Here is a 25,950-nt window from a genome sequence, read left to right as displayed (position 1 = left end):
TCTGCAAAGACCTCAACAAAGATATCACACAGAAAATGCTGTATTTAATCTGTTGCTAGACAAAAGTGAGCTACGGATCACATGGTCTTGGATGAGGGAGACAGATGATACAGTTTGGATGTCCCGCCCAAATCTCATGTTGAAACCAGATCCCCAGTGCTGAAGGTGGAGCTTGGTGGGAAGTGTTTGGATCATGAGGTCGAATCCTTCGTGACTTGGTGCTGTCTCCATGGTAGTGCACCTACCCCAACACACTCTCTCTCTTGTTCCTGCTTTCACCATGTGAAGTGCCTGCTCCTGCTTTGCCTTCTGTCATGAGTAAAAGCTCCCTGAGGCCTCTCCAGAAGAAGATGCCACTGTGCTTCCTGTACAGCCTGCAGAACTGTGAGTCAATTAAACATTTTTATAATACCCAGTCTCAGATATTTCTTCATAGCAATACAAGAACAGCCTAATATAACAGATAAGCAGGGACTAAAGTCATCAAAATTAGAATTGTGCATTTAATTTTGATTGCATTTAATTTTGATTGCATTGAAAAGGCAGATGCTTTGAGGCTAGAATGAGGTAATAACTGTTTTGTTTTGTTTTGTTTGCTCTTAACAAATTAGTCTGACTTCAGTCCATAGTAAATTGGAGAGGAACTGGTAGAAGATAAAAGAACTGGTAAAAAGCCATTGTAAATACTCAAGTTTCAAAAACAATTTTGTGGTAAGGGCAAATCCTCAGGTCAAGAAAAGTGTGTTACTAAATTCTGTTAGTTTCCAGAAGAAAGATAAAGTCATATGACACAGATTTTACTCCTTACGTTAGAGAGTGTGCTAAGGATACCAACCACATTTTCCAACATTTATTTCCATCATGTTTTATGATCTTCATCTATATTCCATCCTCGTTATTTCTAGCAAGTCTATGAAATTTCTTACATTAATAGAAATAATGTATTAATATTCAGCAATGTGCTAAACATTGTTGAAACATTGTCTCAATATTACTCTTGGAAGAGCTCTGAGGAAGACAATATTTCCAATATATGAGTCATGAGGAAACTGAGGAATGGAAAGATTAAACAACTTGTTGAGGGTAGCATAATTGTAAATGGTGAAGACATAATACAAATCCTAATATCTATGACTCTAATGCTTTAAAAAATCATTATATACACTACGCTGTCTCTGATGTGTGAATCTACCCACTTCTAATTCATTATAACAAGTATTTGTTGCCAGGTAGCATTCTAGGCTTTGGGGATACATCTTTGGAAAAGCTTATAGAAATCTCTGTCCTCAGGGAACTAATATTCTAGGGACTATACAATAAACAATAAGCAAAAATGTAACATGTATAGTGTGTTAGACTGTAGTAAGTACAATGGCAAAAAATTAAGAATGGAGAATGTCTAAGGGGACAGATTGTTTGGAATTTGAATAAAGTGGCTATGGAAAACCTCACTGGGATAACGGCATCTGACCAAAAGCATGAGGAAGATATAGAACAAACCGTATCTGTTGCATGTTTAGTAATAACCAAGAAAATACTGTACATGAAGCTGAGTGAGAAAATTACATAGTGGAAGGAGGGAAGTCCATAGAAGAATTGGGGGCTTCATGTGGTGGAGCATCTATAAAGCACTGTGCAAGTTCTGACTTTTACAATGAATGAAATGAGAGATCAGAGTTTTACACAGAAAAAGGTAATAACCTGATACATGTTTTAAAGTGATTATACAAATTGCTCTTTTGATGATGTACTGAAGGGTGCCTTATGCAGAATCAGAAACACCTGTTTGCTGGCCATTTCAATAACCTGGGCAATAAATGATGGTGGTTAGCACCAGGATGCTAGTGGTGAAAGTAGCAAAAATGATCAGAATTGAGCTGCATTTTGAACATACAGTTAATAAGTTCTGTGGCATGACAGAAAAATGATTCCATAATATTTGTATTGAGCAACCTTGTTGATTTGATATTCAAACTAAGTCCTAATATTAAACAATGTAGGAATTTCAATGAAAATATGACCAAAGGGAGAAAATGGCTCCCAACCTACTGTAATTAAAGTTCCCTTCTGTTGTTTTAAAATGCTACTATGGATAGAGAAAACAAGATATGGATTTGGAAGAAAATTACCCACAGTCTAATTGTCAGATTTATTGACTTAAATGTTACATGGCAATAAAGTTGAAAGAAAAATAAGAAGAAATTCTAAAAGCCAGGATGTTAGATTTATTCCCTCCACAAAAAGAATTGCTAATATTTATAAAGTGAGATAATATGCCAAATACTTGTACTTGGCATAATTGCATTTTCTCAACAAATCCTATATTATCAACATTGTTTTATTTGTATATGTGTGAAAAATCATGACACCTGCAGTTTAAGTTACATTTGTATGAAACAGTCAATATGTGGCAGAGCCAGAATAAAGCCCACGTTTAAAGGAATTCTCTTTCCATTGCACCCACCCGTATTGCCTGTGGAAACCCTAAACAAGCCATTTAAATTTGTTGGAATTCCGTTTTTCAACTTTTTAAAACTAAGAGTCCAGTCCTAAATCAAGTTAATGTTTAAATTCTTCACTTATGCTTAGTATGTACATTATTCCAAAATGTGAATTGGTCCCAAATATCATATTCATTCTAACAGAGGACATTAAAAGTTTAAAAGATATCCGTTATATGGCTGAACTGATTATATTTTATCGGAAAGTGAAAGGAACTGAAAGGAACTACTCAGCATATTTCTAATGAGTATACAGAGGAAAAGTATTTTGCCTCATTTAATTTTGTAAAATCTCTCTCTGGCACATAATTCACAGTCTTTTTTTGCCCACAGGAATAGTGAGGCAGATATGTATTAATTCATGTCATAATACAAGAATAGGTAGCGATAAAACACTGGCATTTTCCAAATTGCCTGTATAAAGAATTGTCAGAAGAACATGGGTATTAGCTTCAGATTCTCCAAGGGGTTAACATTTATGTTATCTGTTAAATATGACTTATGTATTAACTTCTCATATTTCATATATAAAACTTTATGCTTTGGTCCTGTTCCTCGGGATGACCTTGATGTAATCAGAAATAATAGTGTTCTTTACCAAAGACATTAATCAATAACTTTATAATATGAAGCACTATGAATATTTAATAGTTTCAGCTTGAATAATTCAAATCCCGTATTACTAAAAAATAAAGTCAATTGAGTGACTGAGAGTTCCGTATTCCACAATTCCTACTCTGCTTACTACCTATTCTATTTACTATTCTCTTTACTATTTGAGAAGGGTATGGAGTTGTGTATGTTGCAAACATCACGTAACTTTTGTTCGACTTTCTTGAACACGTCATATTATTTTCTTTAGTTCATTTTCTGAATATAAGTAATTTTTGGTGAATTAATACTTTAAACAAGAGTTCACCTGGCAAGCAGTAGGCAAAATTTCATTAAAAATATTATTTTATTAACATACCTTAAAAATGTAATAGGACAATGCCTCAAAGAACAATTTCAAAATAAAAACACAGAAAACAAATGACCAGCAAAATTGCTCTGAAGTCTTAAAAACAGAAATAAATACTTCAATAATCATAGGTAATATGGAAATCCAATGTATGACTTACTTATAGAAAACCCTTCTGGAATTTCATTTAAATCTCACGTCAATATGAGCTATGTAGGAAGTCCATTAATAAATAAGAATATTATATAGGTACACATGTATATATTAATTTTAAGCCATATGCAGCCCTATTTGAAAATGTTAAAAAAATCATCAGGATTAGTCCATACTGATTATTAAAAAATAAAATTGTCATTGCTCATTGTAGAAGATAAATGTCAGCTGTGCAGCAGATGTGTTTATAGCCACCCAGTAATCCTATCGCCTCAATAATGCATTTCCCTTTTTTTAGTTAAAAACTTAATTACATTAAGAAACTGTATGTGTTTAGGAATATGAATATAGAAGGAGTAATCATCGTTTAGTAAAATAAGTTTTACTTGCATATTAAAATTTACTGTTTGTGAAGATGCTGATAGTACATTACATATGGAGATCCAAGTGCACATAGTCACTAATTCTTTAAACTATGTTTGATATTAGTAATAATTTACTTTACATATATATCGGAATTTAATTGAAAAATAGTAAATGACTGCTAATATACATTATTCTTCTGAGTTGCATTTTTGCTTAATGAAATAGAATTTTAAAAAAAATTATCTTTATTCCTACTAGATTATACATTTCATGAGAAAAGCATTATCTCTTTATTAGTATATTTGTTTACCTATATTAGAACTTGACTTTGAAATAAACCAGATATAATACCATTGTTGTTGATGTATTTATTGTAGTAAAAATAATATTCTGCACCTGAGTTTTGAGCAAGGAGATTTACAGTCTCCTTTCAGTTAGAAAACTACAAGGCCCTCTTAACTGATGTTGGAAATGTAAGTAAAGAAGATAAAAATTAAAATGATAAAGAAAAGCATTTGGGGTATAGTATCACTGTGCTTCCCAGGAGAATGAGTTGTAAGTGCTCACTCCGCATTTTTCAGTAACATATACTTAAAGTAAGCACACAGGGGCTACAGACGCTATTTTTTGGTTCAACATGACCTGAGCAGTTAATTATTTGTAAAGGGAAGAAGCAAGAATAGGCTCAGGGAGGGAGACAGAGAAAGATTGGGTGGGGCGGGGAGGGAGGGAGAGTTTCACCTGTATCTAAAACAGATCAGAAGCAATTTCTTCCTCCAACTCCTCACTTGTCTATTTCTACTAATAAAGAGCAAAACCAGACAAAATAGATTATTGTGTCATTTTTGTTCCTTATTTTGTAATACACAGAAAAACTCAAGCTGGAGACGGAAATGAACAGATGCACATGGCTGGAAAGACTCAGTGCTAATCTCTACAATGTTGTTTTAATAGAATGGAGACAGGACCACATACTTTCTTACAATAATGAGGATCAATAAAGACAAAACTGACACTTTGTAATGAATAATGATCTGAACACTCACCTGAGAAAGCATCTCTTCGTTGCAGGTCTTTGGAAATGGGCTATATTTTTTGAATCATAACCGATATGTACTGCCATAAACAAGAGGATTTCAAGCCAGCTCCATCTGGTCGAAAATTATTTATTACTAAGAGAAAAGTGTAAGACAAGTCCTGTGGTAAAAACAGATTTATTGTCTCTGCTATTCACCTGTGTTATTTCTTCATATATTACCATTGACATATATTATCCATTCTTCACAGCAATGGCTTTGCCGTGGCAAATTAAATATCTCATTGTCCTTCTCTGTCCATTTTACATTATAATGTTTCTGAGTAGACTTTTATAGCTCTCTCACAGAATTATAGCAAGTCTTTAAATAAAAACAAAATTGAAACAAAAATTTTAGACTCAACTTAAAATCCCTCTTTATTTTATAATTTGGATTTTTAAGTAAAATATGCTATATCCTATTTAACGAGAACTTTCATATGTAATGTATCAATGGAATTATCTAAAGCTCATTTGGTTTTGCATAAAAACACAATTAGAGTAAAAACATTCTAAAATAGACACTGGAATAAAAACAATGAAAGCAAAACTATTAATTTTACATTTTTCATTCAAGTATTTTGATTTTTACTATATTATATTATTATATTAGGTATTAGAGTAATCATTGATCACTTTCAAAACCCTGCTCCTTTCTAGGTGCAATGAAGAATTTTTATTTTATTGAAAAGTTATCTTAAGATGTAAGACTTGTGAATGATAGTAAAGATTTAGTAGACCCAATGTATTCTCAGATAAATGTAAAATAAGCAAGATATGAATTAAAGGGTAAATATAGAGTTTAACAGCATAGATCTTAAAATCCATTATCATAAGGTAGAAGGATGTATAATTTATCATGATTAAAATATACTAAATATTCATATCACAGCATTCTGATTTCTGATATCTACAATTTAGGTGACATATATACATATGTGTGTATATATATATATATAACTGTATTATTTGATATTTTAAAAGATAAAAGAGTTATATATTCAAATACCAGTCTAGATGTTGCTCTGAAAGTATTGTTAGATGAGATTAACATGAAAATCAGTAATTTTTGAGAAAAGCAGATTATTTTCCAAAATATTGTAGGGCTCATCCAGTCAATTGATTATATTAAAAGACTGAGATCCCTGAAGGAAATAATTCTGCCTGCAGATTGCCTTTCGTCTTGAGACTGTAACATCAACTTTTCTCTAGGTCTCTTGCTTGCTAGCCTACCCTGCCAATTTTTTATACATTAAAAAATATTTTTCTCAAATATTGTAGTTCTGCTATTTCCAGAAACGCTTGAGGATTGTACTTCCAAGTTCTTTTAAAGTTGATCATGGTCATGAAACTCATCATCAAATGGCATTTGAGCAAAATCTTTATTAATTAAACATGAGTGAAGTTTAAAGGCCAATGCACAACTCACTCAGGCATTGTGAACTATGTGTGCAGACAGATCACAACTCATCCTTGGTCTCTGGGTGTGTCTGCGTCTATTACTGACTTACCCTGGATATGTAAAATGAGTAAGAAAAACTTTGTGTTAGCCACTGGGATTTTTGGTTTGTGTATTACTTTAGCATATTATCTCATTTTGAATGCTATAGTTTAGGACACTAGTTTAAACTACTGAAGTTAAAATATTCTCCTTATTTCAGAGGAGAGAAGGATCTTACAGTGACAGACATCCATTAGTAAGAATTAATTTCTAGAGATAAAGTGAATTCAGTAACCACAGTGTCAGTAGAGTCAGCATGGTCAAAATAGTCTACATGGGAAATGTTTGGTGGCTCTTAGTTGATCATGGAGTCTCTTGAACCAAAAGTAATGAATGCCAATTAAGTTTCGATTTGGCTTATATGATCTCAAATCTTCAGGTTTACAAAACATATCTTGAGCCACCACCCAGCTCTGTCACCCAGGCTGTAGTGCAGTGGCACCATCTCAGCTCATTGCAGCCTCCGCCTCCGAGGTTTAAGCGATTCTCATGCCTCAGCCTCCTGAGTAACTGGGACTACAGGTGCTCACCACCATGCAGGGATTTTTTTTCTATTTTTTTGTAGAGACATGGTTTCACCATGTTGGCCAGGCTGCTCTCGAACTCCTTACCTCATGATCCGCCCACCTCGGCCTCCCAAAGTGCTGGGATTACAGGCGTGAGCCACTGCGCCCAGCCCATTTTTTCTTTTCACCCACCTCGGCCTCCCAAAGTGCTGGGATTACAGGCGTGGGCCACTGCACTGAGCCTACAGCTCATTTCTTAACACATAAAGCTTTGCACCTCTCCACAAAACTGCCATCAGGGATGTCCCCAGAAACCATTCATCCCAGGTGCCATGCAGAGAAGAGTTTCTTGTTCTCCTTTTCCCTTTACCTCTTCCCTCTCACCTCATCATGTTCATTCATTCATCCCTTTTCCATTCTCACTTTTAAGCTTTAACCTTTCAAAAGCCTATCTTCCCCTATAAGTAATGTATTGTAACTCCCGCCATCACCATATCCTTCTCCAACCAACCAAACTGCCATCCTGAGTTTATGGAAAGTCCATAAACTAAGAAGAAATGGGAAACATTCATTGCTAACTTGGCAGCCCCTCATCCACCCTACGTGAGAGCACAGATCTTATTGTCTTTGAAGACCCTTTCTTTTTTTTTTTTTTTTTTTTTTTTTTTGAGAAGCAGTCTCACTGTCGCCCAGGCTGGAGTGCAGTGGCACAATCTCGGCTCACTGCAAGCTCCAACTCCTGGGTTCATGCCATTCTCCTGCCTCAGCCTCCCGAGCAGCTGGGACTACAGGTGCCCGCCACCACGCCCGGCTGATTTTTTTTGTATTTTCAGTAGAGACAGGGTTTCACTGTTAGCCAGGATGGTCTCGATCTCCTGACCTCATGATCTGCCTGCCTCAGCCTCCCAAAGTGCTGGGATTACAGGCATGAGCCACCGTGCCCAGCTCCTTTTTTTTTTTTTAAAGACAGGTCTCACTCTGTTGCCCAGGCTCAAGTGCAGTGGTGTAATCATGGCTTACTGCAGCCTCCAACTCCTGTGCTCAGGCTATCCGCCTGCCTCAGCCTCCCAAGCAGCTAGGACTACAGGCACACACCACCACACCTAGCTAATCTGTTTAGTTTTTGTAGAGATGGGGGTCCTGCTATGCTGAACAGGCTGGTCTCGAACTCCTGGCCTCAAGCAATCCTCTCACCTTGGCCTCCCAAAGTGCTGGGATGACAGGCATGAGCCACCATGCCTGGTCTGAAGACTTTTAAATGCTGCCATATTCAAGACGCGTTGAAACTCACCTGTATTCGATGAGCCTGCTTTTCGCAAATGAGTAACATAAAACAGACTGAAATACCTTAAGCTTCTCAGCCTTTTACCCTCCTCTGGAATAATGAGTGTATCCCAAAAGTAAATCCATAATGAGGTCCAGTTTTTCCTTCATCCTTGGCTATGAAATAGACAAGAAAAAGGCAAGCTAGCCATTTCCATCTCACTATAGCAGACTCTCATGTTTGCTTTTTGACCGCATGTGGGAAGCGGGGGCCTGACTGCTTTCCTACTTCCTAAGCACAATTTACTTTTCCTAGGAAATTCTCAACACAACCTACATGGATTAAACCAGGTTCCCCCCTTTGTTTCCAATATTCTTACAGCCAAAATGTCCAGAATGGGCAAGGCAACCTGAAAAAATGAGGACGGGTACATTATCCCATGCGCTAAACTGCCACTTACACTGGTTAGTCATGAAATCGGCAAAATTCCAGATGAGCTCTCCAACCACGTATTTTCTGCGTTTTTGATCCAGACCCAGATGGTACTGCTCTAGCAGACTTTTCTGGTACTCTTCACTGAACATCAGAGGTGGATCCTGGGATTCAAGGCAAAGAGAATTAAGAGTAAGAACTGGCAGAATTGTAAATGTTAGATAAAAATAAAGATCCACTTGATGGTGACCAAAATATCTGTCCTCACTGGGGGCTGTAGTGACTGCAGGACTCACTGATGCTAGGGTAAAGACAGCCAGGGAGAAATTGGAAATCATCATTCTCAGTAAACTATCGCAAGAACAAAAAAACAAACACCGCACATTCTCACTCATAGGTGGGAATTGAACAATGAGATCACATGGACACAGGAAGGGGAACATCACACTCTGGGGACTGTTGTGGGGTGGGGGGAGGGGGGAGGGATAGCAATGGGAGATATACCTAATGCTAGATGACGAGTTAGTGGGTGCAGCACACCAGCATGGCACATGTATACATATGTAACTAACCTGCACAATGTGCACATGTACCCTAAAACTTAAAGTATAATAATAATAAAAAAATACAAAAAAAAAACGACAGCCAGGGAATGATGTAACCCAGAATTAAAAAGGAGGTTTAAAAAAAAAACATCAATTAGTAACTGCTTTATTTATAAATATAACTTGATACTCAATTTTTCTTACTTTTCCGTCTCTATCTGCTGATATAGTCTTAAGGCTGAACTACACTAGAAGGAAAAATATGTCTTTAGGTCAGGCGCGCTGGCTCATGTCTGTCATCCAAGCACTTTGGGAGACCCAGGTGGGAGGACTGCTTGAGCCTAGGAGTTCAAGACTAGCCTACAAAAAGTACAAAAGTTAGCCAAGCACGGAGGCACACACCTGTGGTCCCAGCTACTTGGGAGGCTGAGGTGGGAGGACTGCTTCAGTCCCGGAGGTCAAAGCTGTGGTGAGCTGTGTTTGCACCACTACACTCCAGCCTGGGTGACAGAACAAGACCCTATCTCATGAATGAATGAATGAATGAATGAATGAATGTAAAATGAAATTAAACTAAACCAGGCTGGGCATGGTAGCTCAGGTCTGTAATCCCAGCACTTTGGGAGGTCGAGGCAGGAGGATCACTTGAGCTCAGGAGTTCAAGATCAGCCTAGGCAACACAGTAAAACCCAGTCTCTATAAAAAGGCTAAATATTCGCTAGGTGTAGTGGCGCATGCCTGTGGCTCCAGCTACTTGGGGGGCCGAGGAGGAAGGATCACTTGAGCCCAGGAGGTTGAGCAGTGAGCTGTGATTACGCCACTGCACTCCAGCCTGGGCAACAGAGTAAGGCTGTCTCAAAAAAAATTTTTTTTTAATTAAACCAAATAAATTCAGTTATCCTAGTCATATATCAAGACCTCAACAGCCACATGTAGCTAGTGGCTACCATTTCAGACAGTGCAGACATGGGGCATTTCCATCATTGCAAAGGTTCTTTTTTGAAACAAGGTCTCACTCTGTCACCCAGGTGGGAGTACAGTGGTGCAATTATGGCGGACTGCAGCCTTGACCTACTGGGCTCAAACAGTCCTCCTACCTCAGCCTCCCAAGTAGCTGGGACTAGAGGCAAGCACGACCATACCCAACTATTTTTTTTTTTTTTTTTTTTTGAGACGGAGTCTTGCTCTGTCGCCCAGGCTGGAGTGCAGTGGCACAATCTCGGCTCACTGCAACCTCCACCTCCCCAGTTCAAGCGATTCTCCTGCTTTAGCCTCCTGAGTAGCTGGGATTACAGGTGCATGCCACCACACCCAGCTAATTTCTGTGTTTTCTTAGTAGAGACGGGGTTTCACCATGTTGGTCAGGCTGGACTTGAACTCTTGGCCTTGTGATCCACCCACCTCAGCCTCCCAAAGTGCAGGGATTACAGGCGTCAGCCACTGCACCCAGCCACAACTCATCTTAAATATTTTGTAGAGATGGGGTCCATGTTGTGCAGACTGGTCTCAAACTCCTGGGCTCAAGAGATCCTCTGACCTCGGTCTCCCAAAGGGCTAGCATTCCAGGTGTGAGCCAGCACACCCAGCACTGCAGAGGTTCTATCAATGCTCACCTAGACCCTCTCGAGTTTCTTAAGAATTCAGAACTGGGGCTGGGCATGGTGGCTCATGCCTGTAATTCCAGCACTTTGGGAGGCCAAGGCAGGTGGATCGCTTGAGGTCAAAAGTTCAAGACCAGCCTGACCAACATGGTGAAACCTCATCTCTACTAAAAAAAAAAAAAAAAAAAAAATTAGGTGAGCATGGTGGTGCATGCCTGTAATCCAAGCTACTTGGGAGGCTGATGCAGGAGAATTGCTTGAACCTGGGAGGCAGAGGTAGCAGTGAGTCAAGATTGCACCACTACACTCCAGCCTGGGCGACAAGTGAAACTCCTCCTCAAAGGAGAAAGAATTCAGAGCTGGTTACCTTTTCAAAGAGAATGAACAAGGGTGCATATCCACAAACCACTTCCCCCTACTTGACTAGTTTGCAGAAGTGTCATTCTGTAAGCACGATAAATTTAAGGGTGCAAACAGAACAGTGCAGTCCATTGTGGGTGGCTGTTCCCTGTGTGTCAATGGGAGTCCCAGGAGCTGTGCAAAAGAGTGTGAGCTGGATGGGGAGGGGACACGGGGCTGGATGGGGTTCAGGAATCCACATGAAAAAAACCCCACAAGACAAAGCAACATATCTTTGGTGAGAAGGACAAAAAATGAGATGGATAAACAAATGAGGACAGGCCAGGCATGGTGGCTCAGGCCTGTAATCCCAGGATTTTGGGACGCGGAAGCAGGCAAATCACTTGACGTCAGGAGCTCGAGACCAGCCTGGCCAACATGGCAAAACCCCACCTCTACAAAAATACAAAAATTAGCTGGGCATGGTGGCAGGTGCCTGTAATCCCAGCTGCTTGGGAGGTTGAGGCAGGACAATCGCTTGAGCCTAGGAAGTGGAGGTTGCAGTGAGCTGAGATCACACCATTGCACTTCAGCCTGGGTGACAGAGTGAGACTCCATCTCAAAAAAAAAAAAAAAAAAGACAAAGTGAGTGATTAAACATGGCTCTAAGATCTCACCCATGCCCTCAATAGGTATTATTTAGCATGTGCTGTGTCAGCTATTGCAGAGTACCTGGGAAACAACAATAAATAGGACTCCTGTCTCCTGAGCCCACAGTCCGATCAAAGAGAGAGCCAAAGAAATAACAACGGTGCTTGCCGAGAACGTTGGGAGAGCCAGGTTCCGGCTGCAACAGGGCAGAGCACGGGGAAGGTTCCCTCCACCTGGGGCAGGCAGGGTAAACCTCCCCACAGAGGGGACAGCTATGAGGAGACTCAGATGCCAAATAGGAATCTTTTCAGCCACGTGTCGTGACTCATGCCTGTATTCCCAGTACTTTGGGAGTCCAAGACAGGAGGTGAAGACCAGCCTGATAGCGAGACTGCATCTCTACAAAATATTTTAAAACTAGGCTGCACATGGTGGTGCACGCCTGTAGTCCCAGCTACTCAGGAGGCTGAGGCAGGGGAATCGCTTCAGCCCAGGAGTTCGAGGCTGCAGTGAGCTATGATGACACCACCACACTCCAGCCTGGGCAACAGAGCAAGACCCTGTGAGGAAAAAAATAAAAAATAAAAAAAGGCTAGCACAGTGGATCACACCTGTTAATCCCAGAACTTTGGGAGGCCAAGGCAAAAAGATCAATTGAGTCCAGGAGTTTGAGACCAGCCTGGGCAACATAGCAAGACCCTATCTCTAAAAAAATAAAAACAAAAGGATCTTTTAGTTGGTGATTATGGTGCCAACATGGGCATTCCAGGCAGAAAGAATAGCTCAAGCAAGAGCAGGAGAGCAAATGAGGGCAGTGGAAACAGATCAGTGGCCAGGAGTGAGAAGAGAAGAGGATGAAAACCCAGGAAAGAGCAGAGGACACTGAGAGTCCTGACTAGGGGTTAGGACTTTGTCCTATGGGCCTGGGGGAGCCAATGATAGGACTCAAAAATTTTGATTTGTGGCCGGGCACAGTGGCTCACACCTGTAAATCCCAGCGCTTTGTGGGCCTGAGGCAGGAGGATTACTTGATCCCAGGAATTCAAGACCAGCCCGGGGAACACCACAAGGCCCCATCTCTACAAAAGTAAAAAAATTAGCCAGGCATGTTGGCCTGTGCCTATGGTCCCAGCTACTCAGGAGGCTGAGGTGGGAAGATCGCTTGGGCCCAGGAGGTTAAGGCTGCAGTGAGCAGTGATCGCACCACCGCACTCCAGCTTGGGTGACAGAGAGAGAGGCGGTCTCAAAAACACATAAAAATTTGGATTTGTTAGAAAGACCACTTGGGCACGGGTGATAGGAGGCTGTCTGGAAACAAGGCCAGTAAGGAGTCCACCTTTGAGGACCAAGCGAGTGGGGCAGAGGCCTGGCTGCTGGTGAGAAGGGAATGTGGACAGGGTAGCGGGAGGTGAGCCCAAAGCTGAAGCAAGGGGAGCACTGCAGTGGGCGCAGGGCAGGGTGGGGGAGGCAAGTGGCATCTCTGCCCAGAGAGAATACACAAGCAGAAAGTTCAACACCGCTTACCTGGTGAAACCCTACAAGCGTTTCCACTCCATACTCGCTCTGAATAATGGGATTGTGATGTCTTACACCAATTCTCAAACTGGGCGGCCAGCTGCAGCTGAATCAACTCCAGGTGCCCGTAGTTGCGATACCAAGAGTAGTAGCTGTTCACACGGGTCACATCCACATACAGAGCCTAGGACCAGAGCAGCAGAGCCCGTTCAGCAATCACAAGACCGCATGACTCAGTACTCACATGCTGTGGGGGCTCCTCTGACAGAGAAGGTAAGAAGGGGATGTAATCCCAGCACTCTGGGAGGCTGAGGCAGTAGGGTGGCTTGTGGCCAGGAGTTCGAGACCAGCCTGGGCAACACAGCAAGACCCCAGCTCTACAAAAAATAGTATCAAGAAAATTAGCACGGCACAGTGGCTCATGCCTGTAATCCCAGCACATTGGGAGGCCAAGGTGGGAGGATCACTTGAGCCCAGGGGTTTGAGACCAGCCTGGGCAACATCGTAGGACTCCATTTCTACAAAACAAAACAAAAGCCTAGAACGGGAAGAGCTGCCTCTCGGGGCTGAGAACATCCAACTGCACCAATTTAGATCCTGAAATTACCCTGCCCCACAAGCAAAAAACATGGTCACAAAGTGGCCCAAAGGAGGCAGGCCTGTGATTGCACACTGACGCTCACGACGTGTGCAGCTGAGAAGGGCTGTGAGAGGCACAGCAGCTGCCAACACGCAGTCCTCAGCCAAAACCCAGGGCCCCCGCCACTGGAACTGACTCCTCTCCAGGCAGCACTCCCAGCACTGGGCATCCCCTCACCTTGCCCTGGAGAAGCCCTCCCACCCAAGGGGCCAATGCAGTCATTCTCGCAGATAATCTTTTTTCGCTTTGTTTGGAAGACAGAGTCTCGCTCTGTTGCCCAGGCTAGAATGGAGTGGCACAATAGTGCAACCTCTGCCTCCCACGATCAAGCGCAGACGTGGTGGCATGTGCCTGTTATCCCAGCTACTTGGGAGGCTGAGGCAGGAGAACTGCTTGAACCTGGGAGGCGGAGGTTGCAGTGAGCTGAGACTGTGCCACTGCACTCCAGCCTGGGCAACACAGCAAGACTCTATCTTTTAAAAAAAAAAAAAAAAAAAATGCTAGTATCAGCCAGGCACGGTGGCTCATGCCTGTAATCCCAGCACTTTAGGAGGCTAAGGCAGGAGGATCACTTGAGCTCAAGAGTTTGAGACTGGCCTGGGCAACATAGTGAGATCCCATCTCTACAAAAACATTTAAAATTAGCCGGGCACAGTGGTGTACACCCGGAGTCCCAGCTACTTGGAAGGCTGAGGCAAGAGGGTTGCTTAGGCCCAGGAATTCAAGGCTGCAGTGAGCTGTGATCACACCACTGCACTCCAGCCAGAGCAACAGAGTAAGACCTTGCCTTCACACACACAAAACAAAAAACAAACAAAAAAAAACTCAGGTTCCAACCCTGGAGTTACTAAATCAGGATCTCAGAATGCAGAGATCTGGCATTTCAATAAAACTTCCCCTGGAGATTCTGATCAGCCAGGTTTGGGCCAGATGAACTCTAAGCTCACTTAAACCTTTGACATTTTATGAGTCTATTAAATCGAGTACAAAAAATACTGAGTCCAAACTGGGCAAACAAATCCCATCTCCCTATGCCCAGCCTCCTTGGATTCAGAAAGCCACACTGCCTGGAGAGTAAGCAGAGAGAGAATTGTCATTAACCCAAAGACCATCTTTGAAAACAGACTGGCTGCGGCTGAGTGCGGTGGCACACGCCTGTAACCCCAGCCCTTTGGAAGGCCGAGGCAGGAGGATCACTTGAGCCCAGGAGTTCGAGACCAGCCTGGGCAACATGGCAAGACCCTGTCTCTATCTTTCTAAGTAAAACAAAATAAAAAGCTCAGACTGGCAGCACATGGTTCTTTCCAGCTGTTCCCATGAGCAGGCTTCAGGACAAGCCCAGGCAAAGGCAGGGAGAAATGGGGTGAGGACCCCCAGGCTCACCCCCTTGTCTGCTGCGTAGGTGGAGTTGGTCACAAAGGTCACAGGCTGGGAGGGGTCCAAGGCTTTGGTGTGAGCAATCACCATCCTGTCCACAAAAGAGAGAAGACACAGGTTCCGTCAGTCCGGGAAAGGCTCAGACTCCCTCCCATCCTCTCTGTCCCATCTTCCCCTGCCAGAACACAACTGGGGGCCAGGCATGATGGCTCACATCTGTAATCCCAGCACTTCAGGAGGCTGAGGCAGGCAGATCACTGAGGTCAGGAGTTCAAGAACAGCCTGGCCAACATGGCAAAACCCCATTTCTACTAAGTATACAAAAATTAGCCAGGCATAGTGGCACGCATCTGTAACTCCAGCTACTCGGGAGGCTGAGGCACAAGAATTGCTTGAACCCGGGAGGTGGAGGTTGCAGTGAGCCGAAATCACGCTACTGCACTCCAGCCTGGGCCACAGAGCAAGACCCTGCCCCCAAACAAACAAACAAAAAAAAAGAAAGAAAGAAAAGAAAAAAAAAAAAAACAAAGCACAGAGCCGCTGCTTTCTTCCCTAACTTGAGATGTATTTTACATAAGGGCACGTTCCTCTAGTCCTAGACCGAGCTCTCTAACAACATTCTTTCTCCCCCACCCCTGAATCCAATCCCCCCAGAGGCGTAGCCACCCTGCCAGGTACACAGAGCTGAGCTCACTGGACTGAACACTGCCAAAAATGAGGTTCACTTCCTGAAATAGCTCTTGAACACAGGAGTGAATGGGCTGTGGATTCAGGTGGAATATTTATTAATGCATCAAGCAAACAGGTAGTGCGAGGTGGGAGGTAGGCATGAGGCTGGGTGCTAGGTGCTCAGTAATAACTCAAATCTAAGTCCACAGGTCCTGGGCAGTGGGAGTGGAGATGCATGCACAGAAAAACGGTGCAAGTGCCAGGCGAGGTGGCTCACGCCTAGAACCCCAGCACTTTGGGAGGCTTACTTGAGACCAGGCGCTTGAGACCAGCCTGGGCAACATAGCAAGACCTTGTTTCTACAACAAATTTAAAAATTAGGGCCGGGCATGGTGGCTCAAGCCTGTGAGCACTTTGGGAGGCCAAGGCAGGTGGATCACGAGCTCAAGAGTTCGAGACCAGCCTGGCCAACATGGTGAAACCCCATCTCAACAAAAAATAAAGAAGAAAACTAGCTGGGCATGGTGGCGTGAGCCTGTAATCCCAGCTACTCAGGAGGGTGAGGCAGGAGAACTGTTTGTACCCAGGAGGTAGAGGATGCAGTGAGCCAAGATCGCAACACTGCTCTCCAGCCTGGGAGACAGAGCAAGACTCTGACTCGTGGGGAAAAAAAATATTAAAATTTAGCCTGGCAAGGCAGCGCACGTCTGTGGTCCCAGCTATTTGGGAGGCTGAGTGGGGAGGATCGCTTAAGCCCAGGAGGTCGAGATGGCAACGAGCTATGATTGCACCACTGCACTCCAGCCTGGGCAACAGAGTGAGACCCTGACTCTGAAAAACAAACAATGAAAGAAATGTTGCGAATGGAAATGACAAGTGGTGGCAGGAATTGGGCACTCTATGAGACAACAGACACATCTCCGATTGGAGAGTCAGGGACAGGCTCTTAGAAGAAATGGCCTTTATGCGGAGTCAAGTTAACCAGGAGGGATGAAGGGAAGAGGCTCCCAACAGAGGGACCAGTCCGTGCTCAGAGCTCCCAGCATCTGCCCAAGGCCTCCACAGAACAGACTGTTGTGTTTTTGTTTTGTTTTGTTTTTTTGAGATACAGAGTCTCATTCTGTAGCCCAGGCTGGAATGCAGTGGCATTATCTCAGCTCATTGCAATCTCTGCCTCCTGGTTCACCTGAGGCGATTCTCCTGCCTCAGCCTACCTAGTAGCTGGGATTACAGACGTCCACCACCATGCCCAGCTAATTTTTGTATTTTTAGTAGAGACAGGATTCACTACCTGTTGACCAGGCTGGTCTCGAACTCCTGACCTCGGGTGATCCACCCACCTCAGCCTCCCAAACTGCTGGGATTACAGGCGTGACCCACCGCATCCGGCCTAGACCGTTGTTGAAGCTGGTTTTCTTCTTCTTTCCTCAGTTCTTTTCTTTTACATCTTCCCCCCATCATTGCTCTGCCCATCCGAAGGCTGTGGCTGGCACAGGACAGAATAGAACCTCCTAGCCTCAAGTTCCAAACCCACGCTCTCCAATAGCCAGGCTCTCAGATGGGAAGCTTCAAAGCCTTGTGACAGCCTGGCTGAACCTCTCCAGCCTGGGCCCTCCCTCCATTTCCTGCCCCGGAAACAGGCATCTCCTCTGGCCACCTCCCAAAGCCTGTCTGGAAGCCTCAGGCACCCGCTCCTGGAAGCCTGTACGATTCACAACAAAGGGCCTGTCCACCCAGTCGTGCTGAGCACACCCCTATTCCCCCGAGCTCTGAATTGTCCTTTGCCCAGGCTAGGACAACATCTCAGAGCCTTCTGCCTGCTGCAGACTCGGCTCAGCCCAAATCACTCCATGAAATTGGGGTGTGGCATCTGCCTCAAGGAGCATTTCTACAACCTCTGCTGCCTCTACCGCAAATGAAACTGGCTCTCACCCACTGGCTCTCGGTGACGGGCACAGTGCGGAGCCCCACAGGGAGTGTGTAGAAGTCAAAGGCCCCAGTGACTTCTGTGCAGTCAGCCGCCAGGTGTGAGCACCCCGACAGCCTGAGCCCCATCTGGCCTGCCCTACAGCAGGAAGACCCCTCGTGCATGCACCCCAGAAGTCGCCTCTGGGCCTGCAGAGAAGCAGCAATCAGAGGCTCTGCCCTTCACTGGCTGACCCTGGGACCTGCCCTTCAAAATCAGGCCTTCTCCTTGACCAGACGAGGTGGCTCATGCCTGGAATCCCTACACTTTGGGAGGCTAAGGCAGGAGGATCACCTGAGTCCAGGAGTTCAAGACCAGCCTGGGCAACCTAGTAAGACCCCAACTCTATAAAAAGGAGTTTTTTTTTGAGACAGTCTCACTCTGTCACCTAGGATAGAGTGCAGCGGCATGATCTCAATTCACCGCAGCCCCTGCCTCCTGGGTTCAAGCAATTCCCCTGCCTCAGCCTCCCGAGTAGCTGGGATTACAGACGTGCACCATCATGCCCTGCAAATTTTCATATTTTAGTAGAGATGGGGTTTCACCATGTTGGCCAGGCTGGTCTCCAACTCCTGGCCTAAAGTGATCCGCTCGTGTCAGCCTCCCGAAGTGCTGGGATTACAGGCGTGAGCCACCATGCCCGGCATACAAAAAAAATTTTTTTAATTAGCCAGGCATGGTGGCATGTGCCTGTAGTCCCAGCTACTCAGGAGGCCAAGGTAGGAGGATTGCAGCTCAAAGCTGCAGTGAGCTGTGATCAGGCCATGGCATTCCAGCCTGGGTGACAGAGTGAGACCATCACAAAAAAATAAATACATAAATAAATAAATAAATAAATAAATAAATAAATAAAAAATCTGGGCCTCCCACCAAGGGTGGGAAACATCAGAAAGCTCAGAGGACCACACCTGCCCGCTCACCTGTCCTGGGCTCCTGCTGAAGCCAGGGCTACCAGATAGGGGCAAAAGACCTCCCTTAAGCAAGTCCCAAACCACCATTACCTCCCACGAGTACAGGTAGGCGGGGTGTTCGTGCATCAGGTACGGCCACCAGAGGTTGGCACCCAGCACCTTCAGCTGGCCCTGGGTCCCAGCCTGGTTGTCCACGATTTTGTTTTCTGCATTCAAAAGACACACTTCCAACTTGAACTGGTTGCTGCACTTGACGGAGATCTGGTAATTCACCAGCCCTGCAGGAGGCAAGAGAGACCAGGGCTTAGGGAGGGACATGACCTGGGTCACACAAACGGGAAGGCCCCACAATGACCACTCCCAGGCACTCTCATTTGCTTCTGCTGCTTTTTTTTTTTTTTTTTTTTTTTGAGATAGAATCTCGCTCTGTCGCCCAGGCTGGAGTGCAGTGGCATGATCTGGACTCACTGAAACCTCTGCCTCCCAGGTTCAAGTGATTCTCCTGCCTCAGCCTCTGGAATAGCTGGGATTACAGGCACCTGCCACCACATCCAGCTAATTTTTGTATTGTTAGTAGAGACGGGGTTTCACCACATTAGCCAGGATGGTCTTGATCTCCTGACCTCGTGATCCGCCTGCCTCGGCCTCCCAAAGTGCTGGGATTACAGGCTTGAGCCACCGTGCCCGGCCCTGAACCAATGCGCCCGGCCCGCTTTTTTTTAATTTAATTTTTTAATTTTTTTTTTTTTTTTTTTTTTTTTGAGATGGAGTCTCACTCTGTCACCCAGGCTGGAGTGTAGTGCTGCGATCCTGACTCACTGCAACCTCCACCTCTGGAGTTCAGGTGATTCTCCTGCCTCAGCCTTCCGAGTACCTGGGAATACAGGAATGCACCACCATGCCCGGCGAATTTTTGTATTTTTAGTAAAGACGGAGTTTTGCCATGTTGGCCAGGCTGGTCTCCAACTCCTGAACTCAGGTGATCCACCCGCCTCAGTCTCCCAATAGATTAGATATATTATTAATGAATTGCTTCCTTTAACACCCTATTCATTGAATTTTCCAGTAAACCACAATTACTAATTACTCCTGAAATCAGAAAAGAGGTTAAAAAGATTTTATAACAGTATCCTATGAAATCTACTACTTTCAAGTAATAGTAGTTGAATTACCAAAACCCGTCACTCAAGCCAATGACTACAATTAAGATATCAGTAACATTTCCTAGATAAATAAAGTCAATTAATTATATTTGCATCTGGAAAATAGAGAAAGTACATATAAGCCATGATTTTGAAGTCAAAAGAGAGAGAATATTTGGCAAGGAGGGGTGAGTTATAGTATGTAATTATAACATATAGAAGTTTTTTGTATGCTGGTAACTAATTTTAATTTCCTACATTTTTATGTAGATTTCTGCTATTCTTGTCCTATTTTCCTAATCATCTTTCTATATGAATGACTACATAATTCTGAGAATACCAAAAGAGACAGACACAGAACCAATCGGATTCCTTTCTTCTTGAAGCTTCTGCACAGCAAAAGAAACTATCAACAGAGTGAACAGACAACCTACAGAATGGGAGAAAATTTTTGCAACAATGCATGTGACAAAGATCTAATGTCCAACACTGATAAGGAACTTAAACAAATTTACAAGAAAAAAAAAATCTCATTAGAAAGTGGGCAAAGGACATAAACAGACACTTCAAAAGAAGACACACATGCGGCCAACAAGCATATGAAAAAAAGCTCAATATCACTGATCATTAGAGAAATGCAAATCAAAACCACAATGGCATACCATCTCACACCAGTCAGAATGGTTATTATTAAAAAGTCAACGCCGGGCATGGTGGCTCACGCCTATAATCCCAGCACTTCAGGAGGCCAAGGCAGGCAGATCGCATGAGGTCAGGAGTTCCAGACCAGCCTGGACAACCTGGCGAAACCCCGTCTCTACGAAAAATACAAAAATTAGCCCAGCGTGGTGGCGGGTGCCTGTAATCCCAGCTACTCAGGATGCTGAGGCAGGAGAATCGCTTGAACCCGGGAGGCAGAGGTTGTAGTGAGCCGAGATCATGCCACTGCACTCTCCAGCTTAGGTGACAAGAGCGAGACTCTGTCTCAAAAAAAAAAAAAATTTGAATTTTGTTTAAATCGCTAACACATACTGGGCATTTAATAACAAAAAAAAAGGACATGAGATTGTGATCCTTATGAAGGTTTGAGAGGCATTTCACTAGGGTTCAACATAGAGCAGTCTGAAACATACTGTAATAATTTAATCCAATGGCTCATCTACAGCACCTAAAAAGATTACAGCACATTCTCATTATTCAGTGTAGTTACGGTCTAGAAAGTTCCATGAACAAATAAAAAGTTAGGTTTCAGCAAGCTACTGGTCACACTTTTGTAAGCTTACCAACACCTACTTTTGTTGTATGTGTGCTTATTTAATATATATTGTTGGCCAGGCACAGTGGCTAACGCCTGTAATCCCAGCACTTTGGGAAGCCAAGGCGGGCAGATCATTTGAGGTCGGGAGTTCGAGACCAGCCTGGCCAACGTGGCGAAACCCCGTCTCTACTAAAACTACAAAAAAAAAAAAAAAAAAAAATTAGCCAGGCATGGTGGCACATGCCTGTAGTCTTAGCTACTTGGGAGGCTAAGGCAGGGGAATCGCTTGAACCCAGGAGGCAGAGGTTGCAGTGAGCCAAGACTGCACCACTGCACTCCAGCCTGAGCAACAGAGTGAGACTCTATCTCAAAAAAAAAATAATAATAATTAAATGAAGAATAAATAAATAATATACATTGTTCATTCATTAACACTGAACTCACAGCCAATGGCACTACAGCACTCATGCCTGAATGGAGTTTATTTAATGCATGTATTTTCTCTGTAAGACACATCACAGACTTCTTGGACTTGTGAATGCTAAGCAGCACTTCAGCACTATGCTTGGGGGTTAATTTAAATGGCAAAACAACCAACAAACAGTACAAAAACAGGAAAAGCATGGCATTAAATAGACCACAAAAAGGATACCTGACTATTGTATGACAGCTGAAAAAGAAGGCAGAATATCATCCTGTTCAAACTCAAATTCTTTGACACTCTGCGCAAACACATGACTATGAAAGTGCTGTGAGTACTGATTTGGGGGTTACAAAAAATAGTAGGTGAGTTCACAAATACAAAAGCTGAAAACAAGGAGGATCGACTGTATTTTCGTAGACAATCTAATCTCAGAAGATTTCAATTCAGACAAAAATCATGAGAATTACTGTATTACAAAAGGGCACTAGATAGGGGGAAAAGAATAAGAATCACAATTAAAACAAAGGTTCAAAATTCTGCAGCAACCATATCCAGTTACACTTTAATATGTTTGTGGCAGACTACATTATTGTTCCCAACTCATCACCCCTCCCTATATCTAAAACCTTTCCCCAAGACAATGCAGTTCCTCCTGCTAGAGATCAGGTATATTTATCTATACTATCAATGTTAGCCATGGACAAGGTATGTGCTTTGGCTGACTGAATATTAGTGGACATGATAGAAGCAATGGCTTAAAATGTACTTCCAGAACTGGAGTTTCCTTGTGATTCTATCACTGTGACAAAAACACATTCTCAGGTAGTCCACTGATCCAAGGGGGAACAAACACACAGAAAACATACCTAGACTCTACCTGCAGCTTGCAGCCTCACCAAGCCAAGAACAGTCAACTCACAGATATGTTAGCAAAAATAAATGTTTTTCGTACCTTAAGTTTTATATAATTATTGACCTATAGTTAACTGATATACAATATACATTAATCTTAAAATATCATTATCCCATTAAAAATATTTACATTAAAAACTGAGACCACTTTCTTTCCTCCTTTTTTTTTTTTTTTTTTTTTTTAAATTAAGAGACAGGGTGTCTCAATGTTGCCCAAGCTGGAGTTCAGTGGCTAGTGGCTATTCACAAGAACGATCATCGCACACTACCTCAAACTCCTGGCATCAAGCAATCCTCCTGCCTCAGCTTTCCAAGTCGCTGGGACTATACGTGTGTATCACAGCATGTCAGCTCTCTCTCTCCTTCTTGACCTAAAGCCTAGCATAAAATTAGCTAAGTAGAATGTTTCCAAAGATGCCTGCATCAGTTTCTCCCATCCCACATAATTTCTGTTTGATTTTGCCATTCACCCATAAAATGGTGGGATCTACCTCCCCTCCTTGCAAATTTGAGCTGGCCCTCTGATCCTGTCTAAGATCTGAAGCCAGATATTAAGGTACTTCATTAATTTCCATGTTTGTCCTCTATGCAACCTAGCAATCAAGCAAGAAGTCAAAACATACTGACATAGTTTGGATGGGTCCCCACCCAAATCTCACCTTGCATTGTAATAATTCCCACGTGTCAAGGGTGGGGCCAGGTGCAGATAACTGAATCATGGGGATGGTTCCCCCCGTACTGTTCTCGTGGTAGTGACTAAGTCTCATGAGATCTGATGGTTTTATAAATGGGAGCTCCCCTGCACATGCTCTCTCCTGCCTGCCACTATGTGAGACATGCTTTTGCACCTCCTTGCCTTCCACCATGATTGTGAGGCCTCCCCAGCCATGCAGAACTGTGAGTCAATTCAACCTCTTTCCTTTATAAATTACCCAGTCTCAGGTATGTCTTTATTTGCAGTGTGAGAACAGACTAATACAATAAGTTGATACCAGTAGAGTGGGGTGCTGCTGTAAAGATACCCGAAAATGTGGAAGCAACTTTGGAAATGGGTAACAGGGAGAGGCTGGAACAGTTTGGAAGGCTCAGAAGAGGATAGGAAAATGTGGGAAAGTGTGGAACTTCCTAGAGACTTGTTGAATGGCTTTGACCAAAATGTTAATAGTGATATGGACAATAAGGTCCAGGCGGAGGTGGTCTCAGAGGGAGATGAGGAATTTGTTGGGAAATGGAGTAAAGTCACTCTTACTATGCAAAGACACTGCAGGCATTGTGCACCTGTATTAGAAACGGGCATAAGATAGGCGGGAAAGAGTGAAAATAAGAATTTTTTTCTAGAGTTCCCTAGAGATCTGTGGGACTTTGAACTTGAGAGAGATGATTTAAGGTATCTGACAGAAGAAATTTCTAAGCAGCAAAGCATTCGAGAAGAAGCAGAGCATAAAAGTTCAGAAAATTTGTAGCCTGATGATGCAACAGAAAAGAAAAATCTATTTTCTCAGGAGACTGGGTTGTAGAAATTTGCATAAGTAATGAGGAGCCAAATGTCAATCACCAAGACAATGGGGCAAATGTCTCCAGGGCATGTTAGAGACCCTCACAGCAGACCCTCCCATCACAGGCCAGGAGGCTTAGAAGGAAAAATGGTTTTGTGGGTCCAGAACCCCCTGCTGTGTGCAGCCTAGGAACTTGGTGCCCTGAATCCCAGCTGCTCCTGCCATAGGTAAAAGGGGCCAAGGTACACCTCAGGCCATGGCTTCAGAGGGTGCAAGTTCCAAGCCTTTCAGGTTCTAGGTGGTGTTAAGCCTGCAGATGCACCGAAGTCAAGAATTAACGTTCATGAACCTCCGCCTAGATTTCAGAAGATGTATGAAAATGCCTGGAAATCCAGGCAAAAGTTTGCTGTGGGGGGGAGGGGGGGCCCTCATGGATAACCTCTGCTAGGGCAGTGTCAAAGGGAAATATGGGGTTGGAGCCCCCACACAGAGTCCCCACTGGGGTACTGCCAAGCAGAGCTGTGAGAAAAGGGCCACCATCCTCCAGACCCCAGAATGGTAGATCCACTGACAGCTTGCACTGTGTGCCTGGAAAAGCTGCAGACACTCAATGCAGCCAGAAGGGGGGCTGTACCCTGCAAAGCCACAGGGGCGGGGCTGCCCAAGACCCTGGGAACCCACTTCTTGCATCACCTAGATGTGACACATGGAGTCAAAGGAGGTCATTTTGGAGCTTTAAGATTTGCCTGCTGGGTTTTGGACTTGCATGGGGCCTGTAGCTCTTTCGCTTTGGCCAATTTCTCCCATTTGAAACGAGTGTATTTACCCAATGCCTGATTCCCTGTGTATCTAGAAAATAACTAACTTGCTTTTGATTTTACAGGCTCATAGGTGGAAGGGAAGGGACTTGCCTTGTCTCAGATGAGACTTTGGACTATGGAATTTTGAGTTAATGCTGAAATAAGAGTTTGGGGGACTTAGGGGAAGGCATGATTGCTTTTGAAATATGAGGACATGAGATTTGGGAGGGGCCGGGGAAGAATTATATGGTTTGGCTCTGTCCCCACCCAAATCTCATCTTGAATTGTAACAATTCCCATGTGTCAAGGGTGGGGCCAGGTGGAGATAACTGAATCATGGAGGCAGTTTCCCCCATGCTGTTCTCATGGTAGTGAATAAGTCTCATGAGGTCTGATGGTTTTATAAATGGATGTTCCCCTGCACATGCTCTCTCCTGCCCACCATGTCTGACTAAATTTTGTATTTTTACTAGAGACGGGGTTTCACTATGTTGGCCAGGCTGGCCTCCAACTCCTGATCTCGTGATCCGTCCACCCCGACCTCCCAAAGTGCTAGGATTATAGGCATAAGCCACCACACCCGGCCTCTTTTTTTTCTTTTTCTTTTTTTTATCTGGAGACTTGAGTTTTGCACTCATTGCCCAGGCTGGAGTGCAATGGTGCCATCTCAGCTCACTGCAGTCTCCACCTCAGCAGGAGAGCAGGAATCTTCAGTGATCCACGGGCAGATCTGCAGCCATTGTGGGCACCTGTTCCTCCCGCGACCTTTGTGCCCACGTCTCTCCCTCCAGTACCTATTGCACGACCCCCCACGTCCGCCTCCTGCCATTGCCAGCAAGTGCCTTGCGCGGGTACCTGGCTGCGCTTATTAATCCATTATGGTCGCTCTGTCACTGGTGCCATTATGTGCTCACGTGCCCACTCCCTCAGGTTTAGGAGGTGCGT

General features: G+C 43.8%; 1 pseudogene; it reads right to left on the bottom strand.

Annotated features, from left to right (window-relative positions):
• The window catches only part of LOC117978521 (beta-glucuronidase-like), a 99,127-nt pseudogene extending 79,925 nt beyond the window's left edge, over positions 1-19,202 (bottom strand).
• Between the last annotated feature and the right edge of the window lie 6,748 nt (positions 19,203-25,950).

Source organism: Pan paniscus, chromosome 4, assembly GCF_029289425.2.
Source record: "Pan paniscus chromosome 4, NHGRI_mPanPan1-v2.0_pri, whole genome shotgun sequence".
Taxonomy (NCBI): Eukaryota; Metazoa; Chordata; class Mammalia; order Primates; family Hominidae; genus Pan; species Pan paniscus.
The sequence above is the reverse complement of the archived record's forward strand: the minus strand, read 5'-3'. Positions and strand labels throughout refer to the sequence as shown.